This window comes from Centruroides vittatus, unplaced genomic scaffold (genome assembly GCF_030686945.1).
Source record: "Centruroides vittatus isolate TY-2023 unplaced genomic scaffold, ASM3068694v2 contig_221, whole genome shotgun sequence".
Lineage (NCBI taxonomy): Eukaryota > Metazoa > Arthropoda > Arachnida > Scorpiones > Buthidae > Centruroides > Centruroides vittatus.
The window spans coordinates 2,614,187-2,639,688 of NW_027121377.1; the positions used below are offsets into that span (position 1 = coordinate 2,614,187).

At 33.0% G+C, this 25,502-nt stretch overlaps 1 long non-coding RNA gene across 1 annotated transcript; it reads right to left on the reverse strand.

The window, feature by feature from the left end:
- Positions 1-7,534: 7,534 nt before the first annotated feature.
- LOC136970885 (uncharacterized) lies at positions 7,535-24,255 on the reverse strand. Its single transcript, XR_010880055.1, has 3 exons — positions 24,209-24,255; positions 8,559-8,958; positions 7,535-7,683 (listed from the first exon to the last, which is right to left on the reverse strand). It is a non-coding gene; the product is annotated as an uncharacterized lncRNA (long non-coding RNA).
- Between the last annotated feature and the right edge of the window lie 1,247 nt (positions 24,256-25,502).

The window sequence follows — 25,502 nt, forward strand, 5'->3', positions numbered from 1 at the left end:
TTCCTTCTTCGTTCGTCACCATTTGTCGCTCCGGGCTTTGGCGATTTTGGGCTATTTAGTTTAAATTTTTTTTCGCGATTTTGCTCGGCTTCGTCAGTTTTAATACTTTAAGTAATTTTAAATGTTCTATTTTATTAAATTTGTTAATATTTTAATTAAGTGGTTTATATCTTTAAAAAATATTACTGGCTGATTTCGAAAGAATATCAAATGCGGGAAATCAAAACGTGCTCAAACATGTTTACGTCGTTAGAGAAATACGCACTCACTTCGTGATTTATTATACTTATTTTAGAATTAAACGTGTTTACATCTATTGGGTTTAAAGTACGAGCTTCATCTTTACCATCTGATCAATTTTGACGTCGATCATTATTATGATCACTACGATTCGTACCTTTTCATCAATTATGGCCTCAAACCCGACTTAAGCTGGTCAATTGTATTGGCCTGATTTTCATAAATCGGCGATTACTGGATTCCGACTCATATTTTATAGCAATACTTCCGAAAATACGGCTCCTGGGCCAAATCTAACCAGCACACACATTTGACGTATCAAGTATAAACTACAGAAATAGGCCTATGTAGTGTATATTTGGAATATTAAAAATATTTGTGGTCTGTCTGCTTAGATTTATGCGCAATTCGCTCGCCAATCCAGAAATCGCCGAAAACCAGCAATAGGATTGTACAATACAGAATAAACATACATAAATCTGAACGAAAGACGTCAGAGACATCATTCTTAACTGGCTCGACCGTAGGCCGGATGGCTGAGAGGTCAAGGGGTGCGTTCGTTAATAGCGATCGTTCTGCGTCTCCGCTACTACGGGAGCGCGCTGCTGTTTGTAGGCATTTAGGAACGACGGTGAAAGAAAGAAAGATGGCGACGCCCGCACTGTCGATATTATGGTGATGGAAGAATCTATAATTCTAAAATATGAGCTTTTAAAGGCAAAAGAAGGGACCTAATTGTAAAATTTAACCATAAAATGGATTATTTATTGAAAGAGCATTCAAAATAGCCACGAAAAAAATTCTAAAAGACACATCACCGCGTGTACTAACTTGTCACAACTTCTAAATTTTCATTCATAAAACCACATAATGGACCCCGAAACGAAACTATCTGAGCCATGGAGGACGCTATTTTGCTTTCCACTGTAAACTACTGCTACAAACGGTCGTTTTGCCGTTCGACGGCACGCACTTCCACCGGAATCTAAGAACGCGTTCCGCAGGAATTTTTAAACGGATATCGCTCGCGCGGAGTTACGCGGAGCAATAAAAGAACGCACCCAAGGTGACAGCCTACCGCTCTGGGAAACCCGGGATCGAATCCGAACGGGTTGAATAATCCCCAGGAATTTTTCGGGAGGTAATCCGTTCGGATATGTCGGGCCCCGTCCCTCACCACCCGGTCGCCCCATTGTGGGCCTGGCCGAACCCATAATGGGCCTACTAAAAGAGGCCGTCTTAGTACCCACAGGGAGGAAAGTTAAAAAAAAAACTGCCTCGACCATCTTTGAGATCCGAGATTGAAACCAACGAGCAGCATCCCAGAAATTTTTCTTGGGTAACGTATCCCGGATATGTCGGGTCTCGCCATTCTGCCGCCCCAAATTGTGCTCTGGCCAAATTCTCATTAGAAATAAAAAATGGCTCTCTTAATACCTCAGGGTGGAAACAATCAAAAGCAGAACAAAAATCGGATTCTTCCAAAACGGATGGACCGACTTTTTGAATGGTAAGTCTAACAAAGAATCTGTAAAGCACAGATGGGAGTAGGTTGCCAACTTTCTCCGATTCGCCGGGAGACTCCCGGAATATGGCAAAAAGTTTTAAATTCGCAAGCTCTTGAAGTATATTCTGCCTGTATTTACTCATACAAGCGGTCAAATCTCCAAGAATTGAAAACTCCTGGCATCAACTCTTCCGGAGTTGTTAGTTCCCGTTTTTTTTTTTTTTTTTTTTTTGTAACTCTTTCCGCCCAATGGGCATTAAGAGGGCCTCTTATAGCAAGCCCATTATGGGTTCGGCCAGGCCCACAATGGGGCGGCCGGGTGGTGAGGGACGGGGACCGACATATCCGGACGGACCACCCCCCGAAAAATTCCTGGGGATTTTTCGACCCGTCCGGATTCGATCCCGGGTCCCCCAGGCGGCAGGCTGCTAACCTTGACCGCTCGGCCATCCGGCCGCTGTTAGTTCCCGTTAGAAAGTTCTTCCGGGAGCATTTTATCCCTGGAATATCGCCCACGTGTTGCATCGCCATCGAGTATTCTATTCATTCCTTTCCACCGGGTTGGCGTTAAAAGGGCTTTTTATTCAAAGTCCATAATGGATTTAAAAAGGCTCTATGGGAACAGCTGGAAAATGAGGGACGAGTCCGGGACAGACCAACCAAGAAAAATTTCTAAGGTTTCACATCCGGCCGGATGGCCGAGCGGTCAAGGTGGCAGCCTACCGCTCTGGGGAACCCGGGATCGAATCCGAACGGGTCGAATAATCCCCAGGAATTTTTCGGGGGGTGGACCGTTCGGATATGTCGGACCCCGTCCCTCACCACCCGGTCGCCCCATTGTGGGCCTGGCCGAACCCATAATGGGCCTACTAAAAGAGGCCCTCTTAGTGCCCACAGGGTGGAAAGAGTTAAAAAAAAAAAAAAAAAGGTTTCACATCCAGGCTCAAACCCTAGTCTTTTAGGATGACACCTAAGATTGTTCAGCATATACTAAAATGTTTAAAACATTTCGTATGTTCTTATAAAAATCATTCTCTACTCAGGCTGCCCGACATCTATTAGGTACAAATCCGATTTGAAATAACGGCCCGAATATCTTGAATATAGTACTAGCTTATTGTAAACTCAAATTATGTGCTACAATATTCTAACGTCGCGTTAACCAATCCTAATAAACACGCGTCTTGTAATGTCTTTGTACTGTAAATAGTCAGGTGACGACATACAAGAGTGATTTCAACCAATCGGGTCAAGACTGCAGAATGGACGAGTATAACCACTCGTCCATCCGGCAGTCTTGACCCGATTGGTAATGGCGGCAGCTACCACGCTGGGGAGCCAAAATCGATTCCGAAAATCATCAGGAATTATTCAGGAGTGGTCCGTCCGAATATATCGGGCTCCATCCCTCACCACTCGGCGTCCACATTGTAGGCCTAGCCAAACCGATAATGGTCTTGCTAAAAAATGACCCTCTTAGTGCGCAAAGGGGGATTTAAAAAATGCGTCAGACGAAATTGTGAAGAAAGCTATTAAGCGAGTTTTAATAATTTACTATTCTTATAATTTTAATAGGTAATTCTGCTTAGTCGAATAATGGATTCGACTTTTTCGCTACGAATATTCCGAAATTTTCACTCGAGCAAAAAGTGCATAACTTGTAAACATCGAATTTCCTTGCACAATAATTTACATTCTTCTTTAATAAGTTTGTTACTACATTAGTATAATAAACGACATTAAGTACAACTGTATGACATTTATATAAAGTAATGGTAATTATAATTAGTTAGTAATGAATAATTGGCACGTGAATAGTCAACTGCATGAACTGACTAAGCGGATTTTTTAAATCAGTATCTATTGAGTCATCGAGAATTTTCTAAAGAACATACGTGTATTTAACTCTTAATGGTTGTTTTCAAGAATTACTTCTATAAATAACTTATAAAAAACATAAAACTACGAAGACAGTAAAATATTTAAATATCACGCTACTAGGTAAAATTTTCTTAATTTGCATATTAGTGCGGTTGATTTTAAATCATCAATATTTTTCAATTAAAATTATTTACAAATCTGCGTATAAAGTTTCAAATTGTTAGAGAAGTTGCCTCTCTAATAATTTGAAAACGTTATACGCCGATTTGCGTTGAAAACGTTGCGGCCGATATTTTCAATTTGAAAACGTGTACTTCGACGTTCACGTTGATAACGTCGGCCGCAACATTGCTATTTAAACACACATAATTGACACGTCTTACCAACGACCACGTAAAATTTGCAATTTTCTTCGTGTAGTACCCCATTAAACGTCCTCCCAAAGGTGGATTGCCTGTTACGATGTTTTCTTTTATCAATATAATCCCTATTGTGGAGCCAACCAAATCCATACGGTCGTGGAAAAATGGCCGTCTTAGTGCCACAGGGTAAAGTCAAACATGGAAAAATACGTTTAATTTATGAGAAAATATATATCACCAGTTCATTACTGTTTCCGAAATTACAGCGAGAGGACGCTTCGAAACTAGCGCGGTTGAGGCCGAAGTTTTAAACGCGAAAACGTGTACGTCGGACGTTCGGCGCCGCTTTCCTGTAAGCCTAGAAGTTTGACAATGGCGTTTGGAATGTCGAGCATGATTCCACTGACTTTCCAAACGCCATTGTCAAACTTCTAGGCTTACAGGAAAGCGGCGCCGAGCGTCCGACGTACACGTTTTCGCGTTGAAAACTTCGGCCTCAACCTCGCTATTTATGGCGGATCGGTCTTAATTTTATCATCTACTGAGCAAATTGTTACGTAAATGTCTTTCGAAAAAAAAACCAAATTAACGCGAATTCACTTAAATGAGCAATCAATGAAGTGCCCTATTTTTATCACTATTCTGGAATTCGCCTAATATAATGCGTGATCAAGCAGTTAGTTTGGAAATTTCGGAGCCGATTCACGAGAATTATCGCACGTGTAGACGTCACACGCGATCCTTTACAAAAACTTGAAAACGAAAACTGCGGCTTTATAGGAACGCATACCGAAAACGTAACACAAACGAACTTTATACGCCAAAATTGTAATAAAAAGCGTTCTTTAAAAATAGCGCTCGAATGTTCTCATGTTACTAGTAATTTGACACTAACGAAGTGTATCATCATACCGACAATAGATAAAGATGAGAACTTTGATTTAGAAACTTTCTCTAATAAATTTACCTTAAACGATCGATAAAATTAAGCAATGTGTTGAAGGATTGGCTAGAAATACTGACAAGTTCTTAGAAACTTCCTATTTCTGCCATCTTATGTAAAATAACTATTTTTCCAAAAATTTAAACCTTTATAGTGTTTTTTTATTTTTTGAATTTACACACCAATGACAATTTTCAGACGTAAACACCAGAAAACTTTCGTGTGATTTTGATGTCTTGATATATTCTGCGTGCTTAGTGTTTCCAGTTAAGTATAATATACTGTACCGAGCTTGGTACAAGGCAAACTCGTTACCATCCTTATTCGAGCTTAGGAACTCGTTTAGAATCCGAATTTAGCCTCGTCTTTCGGAAAATATTCAATTGTGAATTTAATTGTACGGTTTCGTTCCCGTACGCCATTTTGTTCTTAAAACCAAGAATTTTAATCATTCTAATAGGTTGTAAAATTTCTGGAATGGCGAAATGCCATACCGTGCTTTCTTTGTAAACTGGAAAGTATGTGCCATACATTAATCATCCTTCAGTCTACATTTCGCTCTTTTCGTCAGTCAAACATTTAAAAATACGTAATCTCATCGGATATTTTAAATTATCATGCAATTCAACATCTTTAATGGTTTTTATTCAGAATTTCAACGACTCCGAGTACGTATAAACAAATTTTTAATTTCAAATCAACAGAAGCACTCTATATGCTTGTATGCCATTCACCTTGACTTGATTTCATTTTTTCACGAAACATTTCAATAAATCATCTATCAAAATATTGGATGGATTAGTCTTAAGCACCCTAGATTAAATTATCTTATACAACCAGAACAGTTAACTTCGCACATACTTTTGCACCACCACGTACCAGTACAATGTGAAGTCATTCTTATGCAATCCACGAGCTTAAGATTCCGAAACTTCAGTACAAAAGCGAGCAGTAACCCTAAAAATACTTTCAAAAAGATACGAGATTGTAATTTCGAAGTATTTTAATGCATTCGCTAAGGGTAACACGTAACGACAGCTAAAAAATTCTAAGATTTTTAAGAACTTAAGCAATCAAATTATTTAAAATCTGGTTTTTAACAGGCGATTACACAAATTCCATATCTGGTATTCGCGTATCACGTTCGTGTTTCACAGAATCATTAGAAAAACAATGTTCTGTTTTATCGTGACGGTCCTTGTGAAAACACCGTATACCGTACGTCGTGATAGTTTAATATCGAAACTATCATCATAAAGTTGCGAATTAAGGGGTATTTCGCTAGTTATCTGTGTGTCAATCACGAGGACGGAACGGCGCAGAAACCATACCAGTTTCTGGAGTGACGTAATTTTTGTAGTTGCCTAACAGGAGACCGATTTCATCAGACAGCAATTTGTATTTAAATTATGCTGAATGGAGTAACGCAACTAAATTAGCGGGTATCAAAAATTGGATTTCAGTAAATCTACTACACACGAAAAGTTGTCTTCCTATTAAAATATTTTTTATAGTGCGAGAATAAAACTGTACGTGCATATTCTTTAAGCAAACGCGTTACGTATGTGTACCGCGTACCGGCTACTCCTTTCCTGTTAGCAAAAGCTTGCGATTTAGCAGTTCGTGCGCACTAAAATTCAAAGAATCTCCCCCCAAAAAACTCGAAAAGGTATCCGATTAAGATCAAAACCGTAGCACGTACGGGACAGAAATAAACACTATAGCAACATAAATCAAGTGGCGATAAAATTAAGACGGCACAAGAGTGGCCATTCATCACCGGCTCCAACATGTACCCAGATTGATTTATGAAAACAAATAAAAAACGTCATTTTCTTCCGCTTTTAAATGGTTCACTCCGTTTGCATTTATGGAACTACTCCACTTTTTCTGTACTTTCGGACGTGAGTCGTCCTTTTCTTTCCTCGATATTATCGCTCCATAGACTGCACAGGATATTAAACACCCAGTGGGAGACATCCTACACTCTTATCACGTGCATAAGTGATCTGCCATGGTCCCACGCCTTGGAAAGATAAAAATAGCCTCTTTTCTGCCACACCACGTGTAATTCGTCCTTGTCAAGAATTATAATTGTGTAAGTATTTTATCCCGAATGTCCTCGTCAGAAATATAAACGCTATTAACTTTTTTTATGTCCGTGTCGAGACCTTGTTCTGGCGAAAACAATTGTCCCTGAACCTGAAATGTTAGTTATAAATTTTTTCCTCTTCTCATAAATTACACTAATGCTTTTCTTCGTGGAGAAGTCCTTGGTGTGTGTATATAACAGAGCAGCAGTAGAGGATCCACATGTACGGCCAGTCAGATAAAATACGCATGAAAATTAGCTTGAAAGTAGTTTGTTCATGCAAGTTACAAAACTTTTGACTGATCCCTTTCTGTATTCAAATAACCAGTTTTGCTGTAAAAAAAATCATTAAAAATTCTCCCTTTTAAAGCCTTATCCACAATCTATCAACGTTTTTGTATAGAATGAAAGGCAATTCTGTATTTTTTCACAATTAACACAAAAAACTTCCTTTCAGTTTGTTCCAAATAACTGTAGAGTTGTTATTAGGAAAAAACTGCTACATTAACTGATCTTTCAAAATATTTTATTCAACACATTTATTTACAATAAAATTTTAAATAACTGATAAAAATGATCAAATATCTACAGAATTCTCTAAATGCAGAAAGCACTTTGAACTTTATATTTTACATGTAGCAGTAGCAGCATAGTTCCCCTGAAATGTGAAAATTATTTTTAATCAATACGAATAAGCAAAAAATTTTATACAGATTCTAAAATTAAATGTATAAACAAGATTTCTGATGGCAGCATGTAGTTCTGCAGCAAACGAATGCATTATTCCACAAAAACAATTGCTAGATATTAAAATTATACAAACTTTTTGCCAACGTTCTAAGTTGGCTTCAGAAACAGGAGCATTTGTCATGGAATTGGTGTCGAATTTGAGATCTCGCCAGTGTTGGATAATCCGGCATGGCTCGGTCCGAGACTGTGGATGGAGACCACCAAGTTATCCGGTTGGTGTCGACCCGAGGAAAAACGACGAGCCGATTCTCAAGACTCGCCACACAACGACGGATCTTTTGATAGAATCCGGGAGATTCTACAAACCGACTACCAATTCTCAGACCTTTTACTTGTTCATCATTAGCCATCTTAAAACTTCATGCTATATTATTAATAAAAATTATATATATACACACACCATTCAATTACAAATGTTCTAAAAAACAAACAAAAATTCAGTAACAATTGCATAAACAAAAGAAAATAACTTTTTCAATTTATTTCAGGACATAAGAAAATATCCTATTTATAACAATGGGAAAGACAAGGGAAAAATTAAAATTACTAGAAGCGTCAAATTTTCCTACATATAATTGTCTTTGGGAAAGTTTATGATGGTTTATTATTATTATTTTTTAAAACTTTCCTATACTTTTTTACTTGAAAACACGTTAAAATTTTGCAACATTATATGTCAGAAAATATATAATTACATACTTTTTTATTCATATACCTTTCCTTTCCTTGTTCAAATTAACTGTTATCACCTATAAAAACATTGAAATTTAATTACAGGTATACCTCGACTTACGTCCCTCTCGAGTTACGTCGTTCCCGATTTTACGTCGTTTGTCAAAAAAGTATATGGAAAAATAAAAATCAAGTTTAAGTCATTTTATTCGACTTTAAATCCGTCCGCCACAAACATTGAAGTCGTAATATCACTAGAAAAGCGTTAAAAGCACATAAAATCATATTAAAATATGTATATTTACAGTAAATGTTAATATAATCATCATAAATCCTAGAGAACGAAACATGAAAACATCTGTGTTTCTGTGTCGTCGTCTTATTTGGCGGTCTTTAAGTGCTCATTATTGGCATTTTCCACCGTAGTTTCGACTTACGTCGTAACTACACAAGTAAATTCGACTTATGTCGCCTCTCCTGGAACCAATTACCGACGTAAGTCGATGTATACCTGTAAAAATTATTTTTATATTCATTAATTGTTTGCATTTAAATTTAACCATATTACCATTTTATGTTTTAAAAACTTTACTCATGATGTTAATCATACAGTAATTAAATTTAATTACTCTTTTGGCTTTTATATAATGTTAATTTTAACAAAAATACTTTATTAATAACTTTATAATACTGAGTTGAATTTAAAAATAATGATATTTAACTGGTGAAGAAAGGGTTCAGTGCCTTGATAAAGGAAAATGACATAAAATATGAAAACTTTATCTTAGAAAACACTACCCACCACAAGTATTCTAGGAATGCATTCATTTAATCTACAAAAAAAAAAAAAAAAAACACTACACTGTTACTTCCTTGAATCTCAGATGCAACTTTTTTGGATTTTAAACTCTTTGAATTCAGGATGTGTCTTACATTTAAATTCAGCACCAGAAGAATCTTGTCCATTTGACAAATGAATACTTGCTATTACTGTACCTGTGCATAAATGATCTTGTCACAGTGAATAAACGACAAGAAAATTACACTTGGTTGGTACAGTAAAGTGATAACAAGTCTCTTCAATTATGTGTATTTAAATAAATTAAAATTTCAATGATACTTTTCAGCTAAATTGCATTAAGATGTAGCATTGAAATAAAAATGTATTTTGTATACAGATGAGCATGGAGATAGTTCTGCAAGGTATACATAAATATATTGTGCGCATTTATTTTAATGTTTTGGTGAAGATTTTTTAAAGCTGTACATAATACTATAAGTAAATTTATGCTAATATGCACTAAAAACTTTTTGTGCACTACAAATTTTGAGTCAATAGTGCATCTTACAATAAAAAGAAATACAAGGAGTGAAAAAGCAAGTATACAGTTGTGAATCTGAAAAATAGATGTTTGATGCACAATTCTTTGTTATTTATTTTATATCTTTTATTTTGCATTTATTATTTCTGCTAGGTTGACACATGTCAGTCAAACAGCCACAACAATCACTAGACCTTACCCCAATGAACTATTACTTTTGGGGTGTTATCAAAGATAAAGTATAGTAGGGCTCTGCCATGCAAAAAAAATATATTTCAAGATTTCTTGCATAAGTGGAAATTCAAGTAAAAGAGCAAACTGAATTAATTACTAAGTATTTCTATACGGATGTACTTATCAAACTTCTTTTTATATAACCTAACTAAAGCAAATAAACACTACATTAATTTTGTTTTATTTTACATATTTTCAATTATTTTCCAGATTGTCAATAGCACAAACCAAAAACTGCATATGGCAAAAAACCACATGGCAGGGTCCAACTGTATTTTCATATAAATCATGAGAGAGGCACACCAAGAAACTGATGACAATAAAGAACTCTACCAAAGTGTGCTTGAGTCTAGACTAGACTACAGAAATGTGTCAATACTGAAAGCCAACAAAGCTAGCATTTAAGAGATTGTACTTAATTGCAATATGTTTGTCATCCTTGTTGTGACTTAATAAAGTATCTAATAATCATAACTTGGCAATCATCTACAGGATTTTATCATAATAAAAACCATACCACTGCAACCCCTATTCAGTAAATACTGTAATTGGCTATTTTGAGTTTAAAAATGGCCCAAAGATTCTAGCTGCTTGTTACTTTGAAGCTTAACATCGTTGAACAATGAATTTAGAAAAATCTTGAAAATAATAAACTAATAAAAAAAATAGCAATAATTCGTAACACTATTTTTTTATTTTATAAAAATGAAAACTTTTAAAATAAAGTTAGCTTTCTTATATCTGGAATGAAATGCCATCAGTAATAATTATAGTAAAAGTTATCCTGTAATTATTAGTAACAACTATAATAAGATTTATCCAAACTATAATTATTTCTTTATTTGGTTATATTTATTAGACAATATTTTAAATTTTCAAAAAAATTGAAACTTTTTCTTCAAACAAAATCAAAGAAAATAGAAATCAAATGTACTACACCTTTAATATATCCAGTAGGAAGACTTTAATAGCTTTAAAAAACGTTTTCGGCTGCATTAATCAGCCTTTGTCAGTTAAACGAATATCAATAACGAACGAAATTCGAAATTACAAAAAATGGTGTTTTTTGTAATTTCAAACTTCGTTCGTTATTGATATTCGTTTAACTGACAAAGGCTGATTAATGCAGCCGAAAACGTTTTTTAAAGCTATTAAAGACTTCCTACTGGATATATTAAAGGTGTAGTACGTTTGATTTGTATTCCAGTAAACATTTCTCTTTTGTTTTATTTGCAATATAGAAAATTTGTTCTTATGTAAATAAACAAAACTGGAAACTAAAATTAATATAAACACTATCATCAAATTCCACCAAGGATAAACTTAATTCAACAAAGGTTTTTTGATCATACATCTTTTCCTTGATGGAATTTGTATTAATTGTTCTTAAGTCTTACATTAAAGTTAAAAATAAGAATATTCATTTACTGGGCAAGAATAATTCACATTTTGTTTATAGGTTCAAAGAAACAATATGATCAAAATTTACAAAAAATAAAATTTATAGTGAAACAGCTTGCATAACTTATCTGCAATAATGATTTCAAACATTGACTGAAGCATGTGAAACCTGATTAAAATAAGATTTTTTGGTACCCAGCAGAAACTGACTAATGAAACAAACACACTTTAACTAACAATCTGCAAGTATAAATTGAGAAAATTAAAAAATTCAGGAATAATTTAAATCATATGCTACAATTTATTTATTATAGGACATTTGTTCTCTTCTTAACTTTAATTTTACATTATTTACTCCAATTTTGCAGAATATTAAAGATTAATTTTGAATCTAAATAAAATAAAATAAAAATTTCACAAAACTAATTCAAAAGGCTATTTCTGAATCCAATTTTGAAAGAATACGATCAGATAAATATTTTAATCTAATGAAATTAATTTCCTCAATATCAACTGCTGCTATAAAAAAAATCAGCAAGTAATGCAACAGCTCTAGAATTTACAAGTAAAAGAAGCAATGTTCTATAACAGGAAACAAGATTTTTATATCTTTTGAAATGTATTAATTTCCTCTTAAAGTTCCATAGCATCAACTATACGCAATTTGATTATAACAAGATTAATAATGGATACTTTATTTATAATTCAGCTAGGTTAAAAGTTTATTTATATTAATCAATCATCAGTGGTAAGACAAGACAGTATATTAATATGTTATCAATAATCAAGGAAAATGTCAAATTATTAATAACATTAAAAATCAAGTTTATTCTGTATGGCAACTGGCAAGTTAAATGATTAAACTTTACAACTAGAAAATTATTATTATATCAATGCTAGCATTTATTTTTTCATACTATCAACTCTTTGTTATAATGAATTATACATCTATATAAAAGAACAATGCTATATATTACATAAATTATCTACAATTGACCTGATTAAAGAATTTAATTTCAAATTAATGATAGAAAGAAAACAGTATAATTATAACTTTTTAAACGATAAAAATCTTTACACTACACAAAATTTATGGCATTTAAATTTAAAATTTGATGTGGAGAACTTACTTATATTCTAGAGAAATACAGAGAGAAAAGCTTGAATTTTATAATTTATATTCCATTTTGTATATTCTGAGAATATACAAAAATTTACCTCCACTATTTCACAAACTGTCAACCACCATATAATAATGTTTACTTTAAATCTAAAGATTACAACAGTATTTAAATAAAAGAATGATTTCTTCTAATAAAAATTTTCATTTCTATCAAAGAATGAAATTTATTTAATCAAAAGTTGATTAACAATAATAACTAACCCTTTGGAATCCAATGGTACAGCATCTCAAATACATGTCTGCCTTACAAAAGGGAAAAAAGAAAATAAACATATATTTAACTATTAAAAATGGACTAGTAGTAATTATCTGAAAACCAAATTGTTTTTGGGCTAGGATTAAACTAATTTAATTAATAAAATTACAGAATCTGACATAAAATGTAATATTAAGAGATATAAACACACACATCAAATTTTGTTTGTGTAATTATTAATCCAACTAGGCAGTTTAACAACTCAGCTTTATGCCAAATTCTATAATTTGATTACTAATTAGTTTAAATTCTAGTCCAAAAATAATCTGGCTTTCTGATACTTTTATACAAATAACAAATTTATCATAAGCTTGGCAATAGCAAAAATGTTTGACATTTTTTGTCTTAAAAATTAAATTCATTTTAGGTGAGATATTTAAGTTCATAACATATTTTTGGCTATTTAATATATATTAAATGTTCTAGATACATTTTATTTTAGTTCAATTACTCTGGTTGCAAGTAACAATCATAATAAAACAACAAACTATAATTCAGGACAATTATAAATAATTTTATTTTGAGAAAGAAAATATATAGAATTAATCAGTGTTATATCAACTCGATAAATGAGTGAAGTATACAACTATTATAGCTGATAATATAGTCAAATGTACAAATATCCTTAAAATTTTTTAAAATGGTGTTAATTAACTGACAATTGGTTCCTTTTTGGCACAAGCCATTTTGGCTAAGCTCTACCAATAATTTTCAACTAAAAATTCATTTTAACATTAAAACAAAACTAGCTAGAATTTTACATTATCAAATCTTATTTTAGAAGAGGTGAAAGTAGATTGCCTGAAGGAGCAAAAATTACAATATAGAGAAAGTATATCTGCTAAGCTAAATGAGCTGGATGTGGATGTTAGACAAAACCATAATAATCTGTGGATCTATAAAAAAACAGTGTGGTAGTGTGTGCAAGAGAAGTGTGTAGTACTGTGAAGATGGGCAAACAAGTGAGAGGCAATGCATGGTGGAATGAAGAGGTTACTGAAGCTGTAAAGTGAAAGAAAGAAACCTACCTGAGATATTTGAATGGTGAGAGTAAGGATGACTACAGAGACATTAACTGTGAATGCAAAGTAATTGGAAGTGGCATTTAATTTAAGGTGACCAGAAAGCTATCTGGCAGTATATGATAAAGGTAAGCATAGGCTGCACAATGTTGGAAAAGCATAGGCCTTTCAGGCAGGGAACAAGAAGAAATCTGCAGGTGCCAGATCAGGAAAATATGGAGAGTGTTGAAGAACTGTCACCTGGCATGTAGCGAGGAAGTGCCACAAGGTTCACGCATTGCTCCATTTCGCAGTGACACTCCTTCTCACACTGACTGCATTGCATTGTTTGCTGCATGCACTTCTGTTTAACTGCCGTGATTTCGACACTAGGGAGCACTAGTTGGCAAGTCTCTCACTACATCTGCATGAGCACAACATCCTAACCAGCATGGTTATTCAACTATGGGACCATTCACTGAACTTTTCAGATGCACCTTGTATAATTTTGGATAATGATTATCCAAAATTCTTTTAATCATATCCATTATGGATCCTCACTCACTCCAGCCATTTTCCCACTGTAAATACTCCATCCAGTAACAGACAAGATTAGAATTACTTAAAGTCAGTTTTTTATTCTTCCAAAATTTTCATTCACATATTACTATTTAAAACCTTGAAATTCTTTCAAAGAACAATCATATAAGTACCTTATTAAGCTGGTAAAAAACCAGCTTAATAAGGGTTTCCCTGCAAGTCGTCATAACTTTTGAACAGAAAACATTTTCTATTGCTATGTCCGTAGTTATGAAAGATTACAGATAGACACTGTCTATCCTTAAGCATTTGTAGCCATCAAAAAGTAGGAACAAATTCTATTCATTCTGTTCCGTGATTTTGACATCCATAAATGGGTTGTTGCTAGTAAACAGGTGATACGGATCTTTTTGCTGGATGAACTCATATACTGGAAACTGACCTTTAAATTGTTCTATAAAATCCATTTGTACAAATAGATGAATCAATTGTGTACACAAATGATTAATACTTAAAGTTTCATGTGCATATGCTTGAAAAAGCTGCCACTGCAGTACAGTGGAATGTGTGTGCTTTAGAAAAAAAATGGCAATACCATCCCCCTTTCCATCTCCATTACAGTGATCTGCCTGAATTCTTGATATATCTTCATCTTCACTTAACTATCCTTCACCCACTTTCCCATTCTCCCAATCCATCCTAACTTGCTAATTTATCTTTTAGTCTCAGATTTCCTATAGCACTTGCATCTAATTTCACTCATGGAAAAAACTATCACTCTATAACTAATCTCTCTAAAAAAAGAAGCAACATGCAGAATAAAATTCAGACTATAGTTGGTTTTTAAGTTCAGGTCAGTTGAGTTTCACCATTTATATAAGAAGCCAGCTGCCAATCTTAAGTAATATATGAGTGGTATAGAAGTGTTTTGAAAGGCCATGGAAGGGGCTTCAGGCAAGTGTTTGCCTGAAGCCCCAAGTCCTTCACAAAACTTCCCTTGAACATCACACACCCATCAAGACTTTGCACAGTGTCTTGCATAAGCAATTATAGATACAACCACCACAATATTACTGGTATACAAGACAAACAAAATATGTAATTACCAATAGCAATTATAGATATATGCATACAAAATGCAAATGGTAAAGAAAATTAAACTGACTAGCAAACCTTAACATATACTCTTTGCTATTGACATCCTAGGCTGGAGTGAGGAACATCCAATTTTTGGACATAACATTCTCTAATAAAGTGACTTTTCATATTTTTGGGAAGGCGAATCATAATACAGTAGAGAGTCATTTATCCGAATCAATTGGGAACTGGTGTTGTTCGGATAACTTATTTTTTGGATAACCGATTATGTACGAAAAAATACATTAACCTATCCTATGTTGAAATTTTTCTCCATTGCGTGTCACTTTGCGTTGAATTTTTGTCGATTTTAAGCCTAACGAAAATTGTTTATAATAATAATCGTGGCTATCATATCGTTAAAAATTATTTCTTTACTTTGTACAAACAAAACAAATATATTAAAAAATATAAAAACAAACAAAATTATACTTTCAAAGTTAATCTAGTATCAAAAACGTTTGATTCAGCACAACACAGTCCGACCGGATAGCTTTCGGTTAACCGACATTTCGGTTGACCGGCTTTCAGATAGATGACACTCTACTGTACAGTGGGTAATCGGTTAACGAACAACTCGGATAACGAACACTTCACTGAACAAACATAAAAAGAAGTGACAAAAATAGCAAATAACGATTGATTTTCCCTTGTCTTCAGGTAACAATTCAAAACTTTTCAGAGTATGGGAGACGTCGACATCAACGCTCAACCCGATATATACTGATCAGATAGTATTCCTCGAACTTTGAAATACTCCCTTGTAATTCCAGCCTTTTATTTTTCTGACAGAAACAATTCTTTTATAGTATTTGTGAGACTGTCGAGTGTGCACTCATTAAGTTTTGCGTCCGTTTTTCCTTTCGAAAGGTGAAAGTATAATAGCAAAGGTAGAGAGTGGGCAGAATATGTCTGATGTTGCTGGGCAGTATGGCTTGAACAAGTCTACAGTAGGTTGCAATCAATCTTATCTAAGAAAGATACAGTAAAATCAAGAAGACTCAAGCAGCTAAAGGAGTAACAAAAATCACATCTGAGAAATAAAGAACATTGAAGAGCTCATAATGGAACCTGAAACGGATCTGACGACAGAAGAACACCAAGAACTCTTGAATGAAGAGCACCAAGAAACTCGGCAAGATATGTTTTATTATGAAAAAGAGGATTAATGCTGACATGTGATATTAATTAAAGATCTTTTGAAGAAGTGGGGGATGTCAGAACAACAGTCTTAGAATAGCATACAAACCAGGTTGAGGTTAATAGACTTGGGGATCTCTACAATTACAATGCTATTAATTACTTTCAAAAAATCCTGAAGAGAGAAAAGCAATTGACATTAGAGAGATTCTTTAACCCCTACAAACAAAAAAACACGACCAATAAAAATGCAAGACTGTGTATATATGCATTTTTATTATTACATATAAATAAATGTAGTAAGAAAGTATATATTTTTTATTTTTTGGGGTCTCCAGAATGAATTAATCAAATTTCCATATAAACCTATAGTAAACTAATAATCAGTTAATGAACAATTCAGATAGCAAACAAAGTCTTGGAACGAATTATGTTCGTTAACCGATCACCCACTGTATTCAAATTTGGGATTCCAAAAATCCACATTTCATATGAAAACATTCCATTCTTTTAGTAAGGACACTACCAGGACATGTTGGAGTTCTTAGTATTCTCATAAACTGAACACTTGCAGGACGGACCATCTTCCAACAAGATGAACACACTAGAGTTAGACCCCTGCACTAGTTTGTATATGCAAGTAGTCTTGAATCAAAATTTTCCAAAGCCATGCATTGAACAAAGCAGCCCTATTCTTAGGCCTACTCAATCACCTGACATTCTTGAAAGTGTTTCTTTGGAAGTATGTCAAGGATTGCATGTATGCTAAAATAGTGCCAGACAACAGCCCTGTGTACTGTACATGAATAGTCAATGCCATTAGTAAATGTAACTCTTGACATACTGGCTCATAGATGAGCTAAAATCAAGAACAGACTGAACATTTTATATGCGACTTATGGAGCACATAAAAATATACTGATTTACTGTAACTTTTTCAGTTATTACCATGGTCTATAGCCATATACTCAACTTGTTAATTATAATTCACTGTACTCACATTTCTTTTCCCAAAATTAATCCACAAATCTAGGAAGGTTTGAACAAAATATCCTGTACATGCCCAACTGCTATATATATACACTAGTATAGTATAGTACTTAGTATAATAATATATATATTATTAGAGTAAATACTATATATATACATACACACATTATATTTATTCTAATAAACTGCACAGTTACAGACAGCACCTAATATTAAGCATGCTGTCCATTAGAGGAAGATAAGGCTTATTTTAAAACTAAAATTGCACATCTATTCAGCATTGTCACTATTACCTGATGTTAAAATAAAATATAAGCATGTTGAGTTTTGCATATTATTGCTCAAATAATAATAAAGTGGAAAAAAAGTATTGGATTTACTCTATTAGTAGTTTCCTCTCTAATAGTAAAAAATATTATAGTTACAAGCTGAAAAATATTATACAGTGTATTGTTTGTTAGAATAAATACAATATTTACCGTATTTTACAGACTATAAGACGCTATGGACTATAAGACGCACCTGAATTTTAGAGGCAATTTTTTGAAGAAAAAAGTGTCTTATAGTCCATAAAATACGGTAGTAGTTTATAATAATATATTCTTTGGTATTTTTACATTACTATTATTAAATCTGACAAGTGTATAACTAAATGAAAAGATTTATAATACATAAAAAATATTTTATTGGATGCAAAGATATATTTAATACAGGAATTGAGTGACAGAAACTTAAAAATGTTTGCTATTTGCTATGCATCGGATTTCGGTTGGTGTTTATATTCGTAATATTCTTTGATTTTACATATACTATATTTGTTAATTTTGGGGTAGTTATCAACCATTCTTTGAGACTTTTCATTTCTATTTACTTTAAAAATAAATAAATAATGTATGTAATATGTATAAATATGTTTGTTAATTACAAAATCATTCTTTTAACTCGTTTCTTAAAAAATATTACCGTTATTTAGTTCAACAGAAAAGAATGATTTTTATAAAAACATAAAATTTTGTATTTTGTCTCCCAGATCTCCGTCACCCAGTTAGAAGTAGTCCAGTTGATAGTGTCCCTATTTAATATAAGTGTATAGTAAAGCTTGTTCAATTCAGGATCTGTCAGTACACTGATAATTTATTAAATCTTTTTATCAGTATTATTATTATTATTATTGAAAAGTAACTAATAATCAAAACTGAAATTTTTACTGTTAGTTTAGTCTCACAGAACTATATTTTGATAGAATTCCAAGTTCTTAAAATATGTTTCATGGAATAAGGTAATCTAACATAAGGTAATTAACATATGGGCAATTTGCCAAGGACAAGTATTTCTCAGAATTTTCAATGAAAAATTGCCCTATCTATATGTTAGACACATGAAGAAAATCCAAACTCCATGTGGCCATGCAATTAGTTACGTGCAAACCTGCAACCAACTACCAGTATTCAGTGGTTTAATTCACTTCACCACTGACAAGCATCAAGCTCTTAAGATATTTAACAAATCATCCAATGCATGCAAAGAAACTATTATTATATTTTTTTAAAACTGTCACAAAAAAATTAAATTATTATTATAACCAAAGTTGGCTAACACTGAATTCAAATCTATATTTTCAGCTTGCTGACTCCAACTCCTTACTATTCATATACATTATTCACATTTCATCACTGACATGTAAATTCATTATTAAACTAAGTTATTAATAAGCAAAGTAGTTTTGTTCTAATGATAATTACAGGATTGTAGTTATGGTGTTTTATGTTATTCAAAAGATAAAAATTTACAATATGGTATAAAGGCACAAAACTTGATTGTAAAGTAAGCCAGCTATTTGAGCTGTTTTTAAGATCAGTTAGTCAATTGACTACTTTCTTATCAATCACAGCAAGAAATTTGGAATTTTGAGAAAAATTTTCAAATTCAAGTTCAGAACTGTTTACAGTAGAAATTTGTAAGTAAATCAAAAACAAATATTCAACTTTTGTACATTTAACAGCTGGGAACTCAAGAAAAACAGAAATAGTTTAACTGTTGATAATGCACTTAAAATTACAAATAAAATTCATTGATAATTTCAAATTTCATTAGCATTAAGCCATTAGATTAACTCCATATAATTATAATTAACTTAATTATACTTCCTACAATAAAAAATGTAGCTACAGTAGAGCATCGATTATCCGACTTAATTGGGGAAAGTATGAAAAAATACATTATTAGTATAGTGTATTAGGCCTGGTTTAAATACTAGCCTCCCTTTCATGGTCAAGCCAGTGCTGCCGGCTAAAACATGCAAAAATTTAACAAAAATAATATTAAAGTAGCCAAGACATAACCAAATATTATAGCGCCACATCACTAGAGGACATCTGAATTTGTTGACTAGAGCGCGGTCGGTTAATCGGGGGTCAGATAATCGATGCTCTACTGTATTTCTAATTATAAAATACAAGTTGAAAGGACTGATGCAGCATCAGGGCATACTAAATTACAAATAAAAATAATAATATACTGACTATTATACTGTAAAAATATAAAATAATTTATATTGTTAATTTAAATAATAGCTAGGAAAGCCCCTAGTGGCCGTTTGGCATACCGTGACAGAGACTGCCCATTTTTTAGCTTTATACAATAGATAGTAAGTTAGAGAGTTGAAGTTTGCAAATTCTCCTTCTACCCCTACCAATGCTGACTCAAACTCTCCTGCTTTGATTTAAAAAAAACACCCAACAAATCAATATAATTGAAAGCATTCAGTGAAAAAAAGCAGAAAATTGCCAATCATCATCTTTGAAAAGCTGTTGAGATAGAGAAGGCTCTGATGTCACATGATTTAACAGGAGAACGTTCGTAGTGTGGAATATGACTAGTGTATTTTGAGCTTAGAGAGTCAAGTTCTTTCACAATGCCAACTTCTTGTTCTTTTGTTTGTTCTATGTTAAGAAAGATTTACAAAGAAAACAGTATTTGCATTCATTACTTTCCACACAATAACCCAAGACTGATGCAAGAATGTCTTGTTATAGAAGAAATCAGAGAACTGCAAATTGATAAAAAATAAAATAAGTTCAGTTCACTTTGAAAATTGTTTTTATATATCAATACTTTCTTTATGGTGAATATCATTTATAAATTTTCTTTGTTATTAAGATTCATCTATAAATCAGCACATGTAATTTAAAAAGGTGAGGAAGGGGTTTAAAGAGTAGCTGGTGGTTCATTGGGGTGTACCTATTTAACACTGTGGTTGCTGTTTCAAATCTCATTGGTATTTTTATACCTTTATTCAGAAGGAATAAACTCCTGGTTGAACACACTGTGTAGATATTATCCATTTTATTTATACAAAATGCTGTAGATAGATATATCTGTACTTTAGTAGTCCAACTGTACAGTCAAACCTGTTTTTATGCGCTCCTTTTATGTGCGATTTTTATTTGTGCGATTTTTTTAATGCGAATTTTTAATTTGTGCGGTATAGTTGGCGACTAGTCTCGTGCGATTCGTCATGTCTTACGTTGACTTATTATAGCTAAATAAACTTATTATAGCATAAATGCACTTATTATAGTAATATTATTGCATGAATATGCGAAAAATGAAATAATTTACTTTTTAAGTCAACAAAACACCACCTGGACAAAAATATGTAAAACAGACGATAGACCAGACGATGCAGTCAAGTGCTGACATCTATTGTCAATAAATTCTATTTCGTACGGTTTTGAGTTATTTTCTATGTGAGACTTTTTTTATGCGGTCCCTGTTGACCGCATAAAAAAATTATTTTTTTAATTGTGTTGCGAAAACTATTATTTACAGCCATTCGTGAAGTTTCGTGAGATTTTTTTTAATGCGTTTTTTTTAATGCGGTCCCTATCCCCCGCATAAAAACAGGTTTGCAACTGTATTTTTCTTCATATTTTCAACCAACCTTATTGGTATTATTTAGTTTGTAATAAAACAAAATAAATACTGAATACACAGCAATAAACACTTGTGCATATGCTGAGGGGAGAATACTGAAGAAAAAGTTGGAAACTGCTACTTTAAAGAATATTACAACTTTTAAATATAAAAATAATTATATGTAAGGTCATAAAAATGTAAATTAGAAAGAGTGGAGGAGAAGGATTGGACAGCCACCAATGGTTGGATCCTTCTGAAGATTGTAGTAAAACAGCTATAACTCAAATCAGATACTTTTTCCTATACTGGCTTTAATGTATCATGTAACTCATTATTACGAGTGTAGCTTGTGAGCTTGTACTACTAAATTTTATTTTTTCAATGTATTTTTTCTCCAATGAAATAGTGTTACTTTTTCAAAAGATCTTGTAATTTCCACATGATTTTTTGGGAACAGACCACATTTGACCACTAACAGGAGGAGAGCAATTTAAACTAAAATAGGACACATGGTTTCTTGACAAACCTTTACAGTAGAGCTTTGTTTTAAATAACTCTGCTAGTATAGATTCATATTTTCACAATATTTGTGAAAAGATGAATATTTGTTGTTAAAATCAAATTAAATTCAATGTATCAAGCTAAGAAATAGAACTCTTATAAACCTTTCATTGTTAGTTTTCCTCTAATCATTCCACTTCTGTAAACTCATAATCAGAGTGTGTATGGTAAAACCTGTAAAAAATGCAACGTTAATGCAAACACAGTACAAGTCCGGTTTACTTAGGTTTCACCGTATACACCTCACTGTTGGTAAAATAAGTACACAATCAAGAGCCCTGTTAATTAATAACCAAAAATGTGTAGCAACAAGGAATGCTGAAGTATAGCACTATTTGTCTGAAATAATGAAAATAGTGTTGTTCTTCACTATCATTTAGTTTGTTGTCACACGATTATCTGAAACGTTTTTAAAAATATCTTATCTCCAGATCACGAAGATATAATCCAGCAACAAGCAAACAAAGTTAAAACTGTGTATGGCACCATCCGTTACAAGATTTTATTTAAAAACTTTTTTATTATTAATTATTATAAAATGGAAAAATCTTGAGAGTAGAGACGAGATTCACGAAAAAAACCATAAATGCTAACGAGTAAAATCTTCATTAAGTCCGACCCCACTCGAAATACAACACAACCTGCTCCATCTCCACGCCTACTCTATCTTTAACTGCCAAAATTTAACAGCATCAGATGTTGTATAGATTACTCCCGGTGGAATTTCGAGACTTTGAATATATATCTGAACTCGGGACCTAGATGAGTTCAACAGTATCATACTTTTGAACTGGAGACAAATATAAGAAAGTTATCATCTTTACAATTTCTTGCCCTTCACAGTGCATTCTATGGCATTTTAGAATTAGTTTTCCACTAGGTGGCATTCGATTGTTCATGCTCTCGACAGACTCCTCCCAGAGGGGAGCCGCCGGCAGGCCACCCACCCAGTGTTTAACGCCACTAGTTATTAATTCACAGTAGTTCTCGAACAAAAGAAAAGAAACGTATATTGAACTACAAGCAGTGCCCTAGTGGAAAACTAATTCTAAAATGGCATAGAATGCATTGTGAAAGGCAAGAAATCGTAAATATGATAACTATTTTTTTTGTCTCCAGTCCAAAAGTAGGATACTGTTGAACTCATCTCGGTCCTGAGTTCAGATATATATTCAAAGTCCCGAAATTCCATTGGGAGTAATCTATACAACATCCACATCAATCACCAATACACAAACCTCCCTGCAAAATTTCAGAAATTTCAACAAAAGGCACAGGAGTTAAGCCTCAAAGTGGATGAACAAAATCAAATTCTTTCCTACTGATAAACAGCAAGGAAATTAAAAATAAATAAATATATACCGTATTTTACAAACTATAAGACGATTCAGGTGCATCTTATAGTCCATAGTGTCTTACAGGTATTTTTTTTTAAATTGCTTAAAAATTAAGGTGCGTCTTATAGTCCATAAAATACATTATATTGTACATAGGTACAATATAAACTATGATGAGTGTTTCCCCCATCCCTAGAGTTGTGGACCCTCAGAATCTCATTCAGCAGTGTAATTGTACTGTACCTATATATGTATGTGTAGGAATACAAAGCAATGTAAATACCCCTAACAAGACTGGCAAATCATTAGGTTAATGTTACCTTAGGTAGCCAAGATGGCGGCTCGTCTCTAATTCCAGCAAGGAAACAGTGGGAGGGACGCACGTTGATGAACGTTATTATTTTGTACTATGAAAACTTAGCGTAATAAATAATAAAAATTTTAAATGCAGTAGAACCCATTGAATTCTAATCTTTAACTACAATTAAACGTTATTAGGCAATTTTACTACCAAATTCAATGTTTTTACTGCATTATTTCCATACAGAGAGAGTAAATGGTGAAAACATAAAAATGGCGGCGAATTCAATCAAACCGTTTTATCTCACGATATCCAATTGTCTCTCAAAATGGGGAGAACAGCTCAAAAGTAACTTAATGCGGAGTTATTGGTACGAAAGAGGAAGTAAAGAGACGGAATTCGAAGAAAAACAACTGACGAGATATTGATTATATCCTTACCTAATTTGTTAAAATTTGAAGATGCCGCGCTAACCAGACAATAATCGCGTAAACGACACTTACGCGACTAATTCGTAGTGTTGCCAGATTAATTTTTAACTAGAATAAAAAAAGAAGTCATAAAATAGCCAAAATTATATTAAATATGTAGGACTTTTGCAAATAAAATGGCTTTAAATTTAAATGTGTTGATAATACGAACGATAATTCATTGTTTAAAAAATACATGCGTATAAAATCGTAATTTTTATAAAATCACAAAATTACTAGATCTACTAGATATTTCTAGGAAAACGAAACTAACCTCCTCTGCTTGAAAAACTAAAACTGTGCAAAAAAGTGTTAAAACTAACCTAAATCTAAAATAAAAATTGTCGTACAGATGAACAGCAATCAGAGACTCGTTAACACGTAGCGGGAAATCGGCTCACAACCGCCATTGCCCCGTAAACTTTACGTGGCGAACTTTGGCTTCGAATATCTCGAACTATAAATCGAATTTCAAAATTCCGCTTCCTCACAACATCGGTCTTGCTGAGTTGTACGCATTTACAAAAAATTATATTTATTGGTCGTAAAGTTATTTTACAAGCAAAACACTTTCTGATTTCTGAAGCAATTATTTTCGATTAGCAGGCACTAATAGGGTGTCTTTTCGTGCTCGACGTAGTTTGACCAGGTCCACAATGGAGACTCACTTTTAAAAATGGTTCTCTTAGTGCCCGGTAGTGAAGGACGGAATCTGACATATATCCGTTAAAATTTAAGTGGTATAATATTGTTTAACATTACAGCTTTTATAAACACCTTTAGATGCATATTTTACACCCATACACCCACACACACACCCACACACACCCACACACCCACACACCCACACCCACACACACACACACACACACACACACATATATATATATATATATATATATATATATATATGATACGATATTTGTTTTATTGAAGATGTATTTAAATTCATTGTTTCTATACAAAATATACTTTATTTTTTGTAAATACAACTAAAAGAAATAGTGCACATTACACAATAATCACTTACCTCTTTTTTTTAATATGTATTTTGAGAATAATAGTTCAATCTTTAAACGAACATCAACATCGTTACGGTTCATTTAATTTTATAACAATTTCTAATTACATTTTACGCTTTGTTGGACGGAAACATAATGCGATTTTTCTAGAGCGCGAAAGGTTATGACACATAAACGAATCTTATGTGTCAGAAATAACTGTTGAGGTATTTCAAAAATTAATCAAAACAGAAATGTTTGCT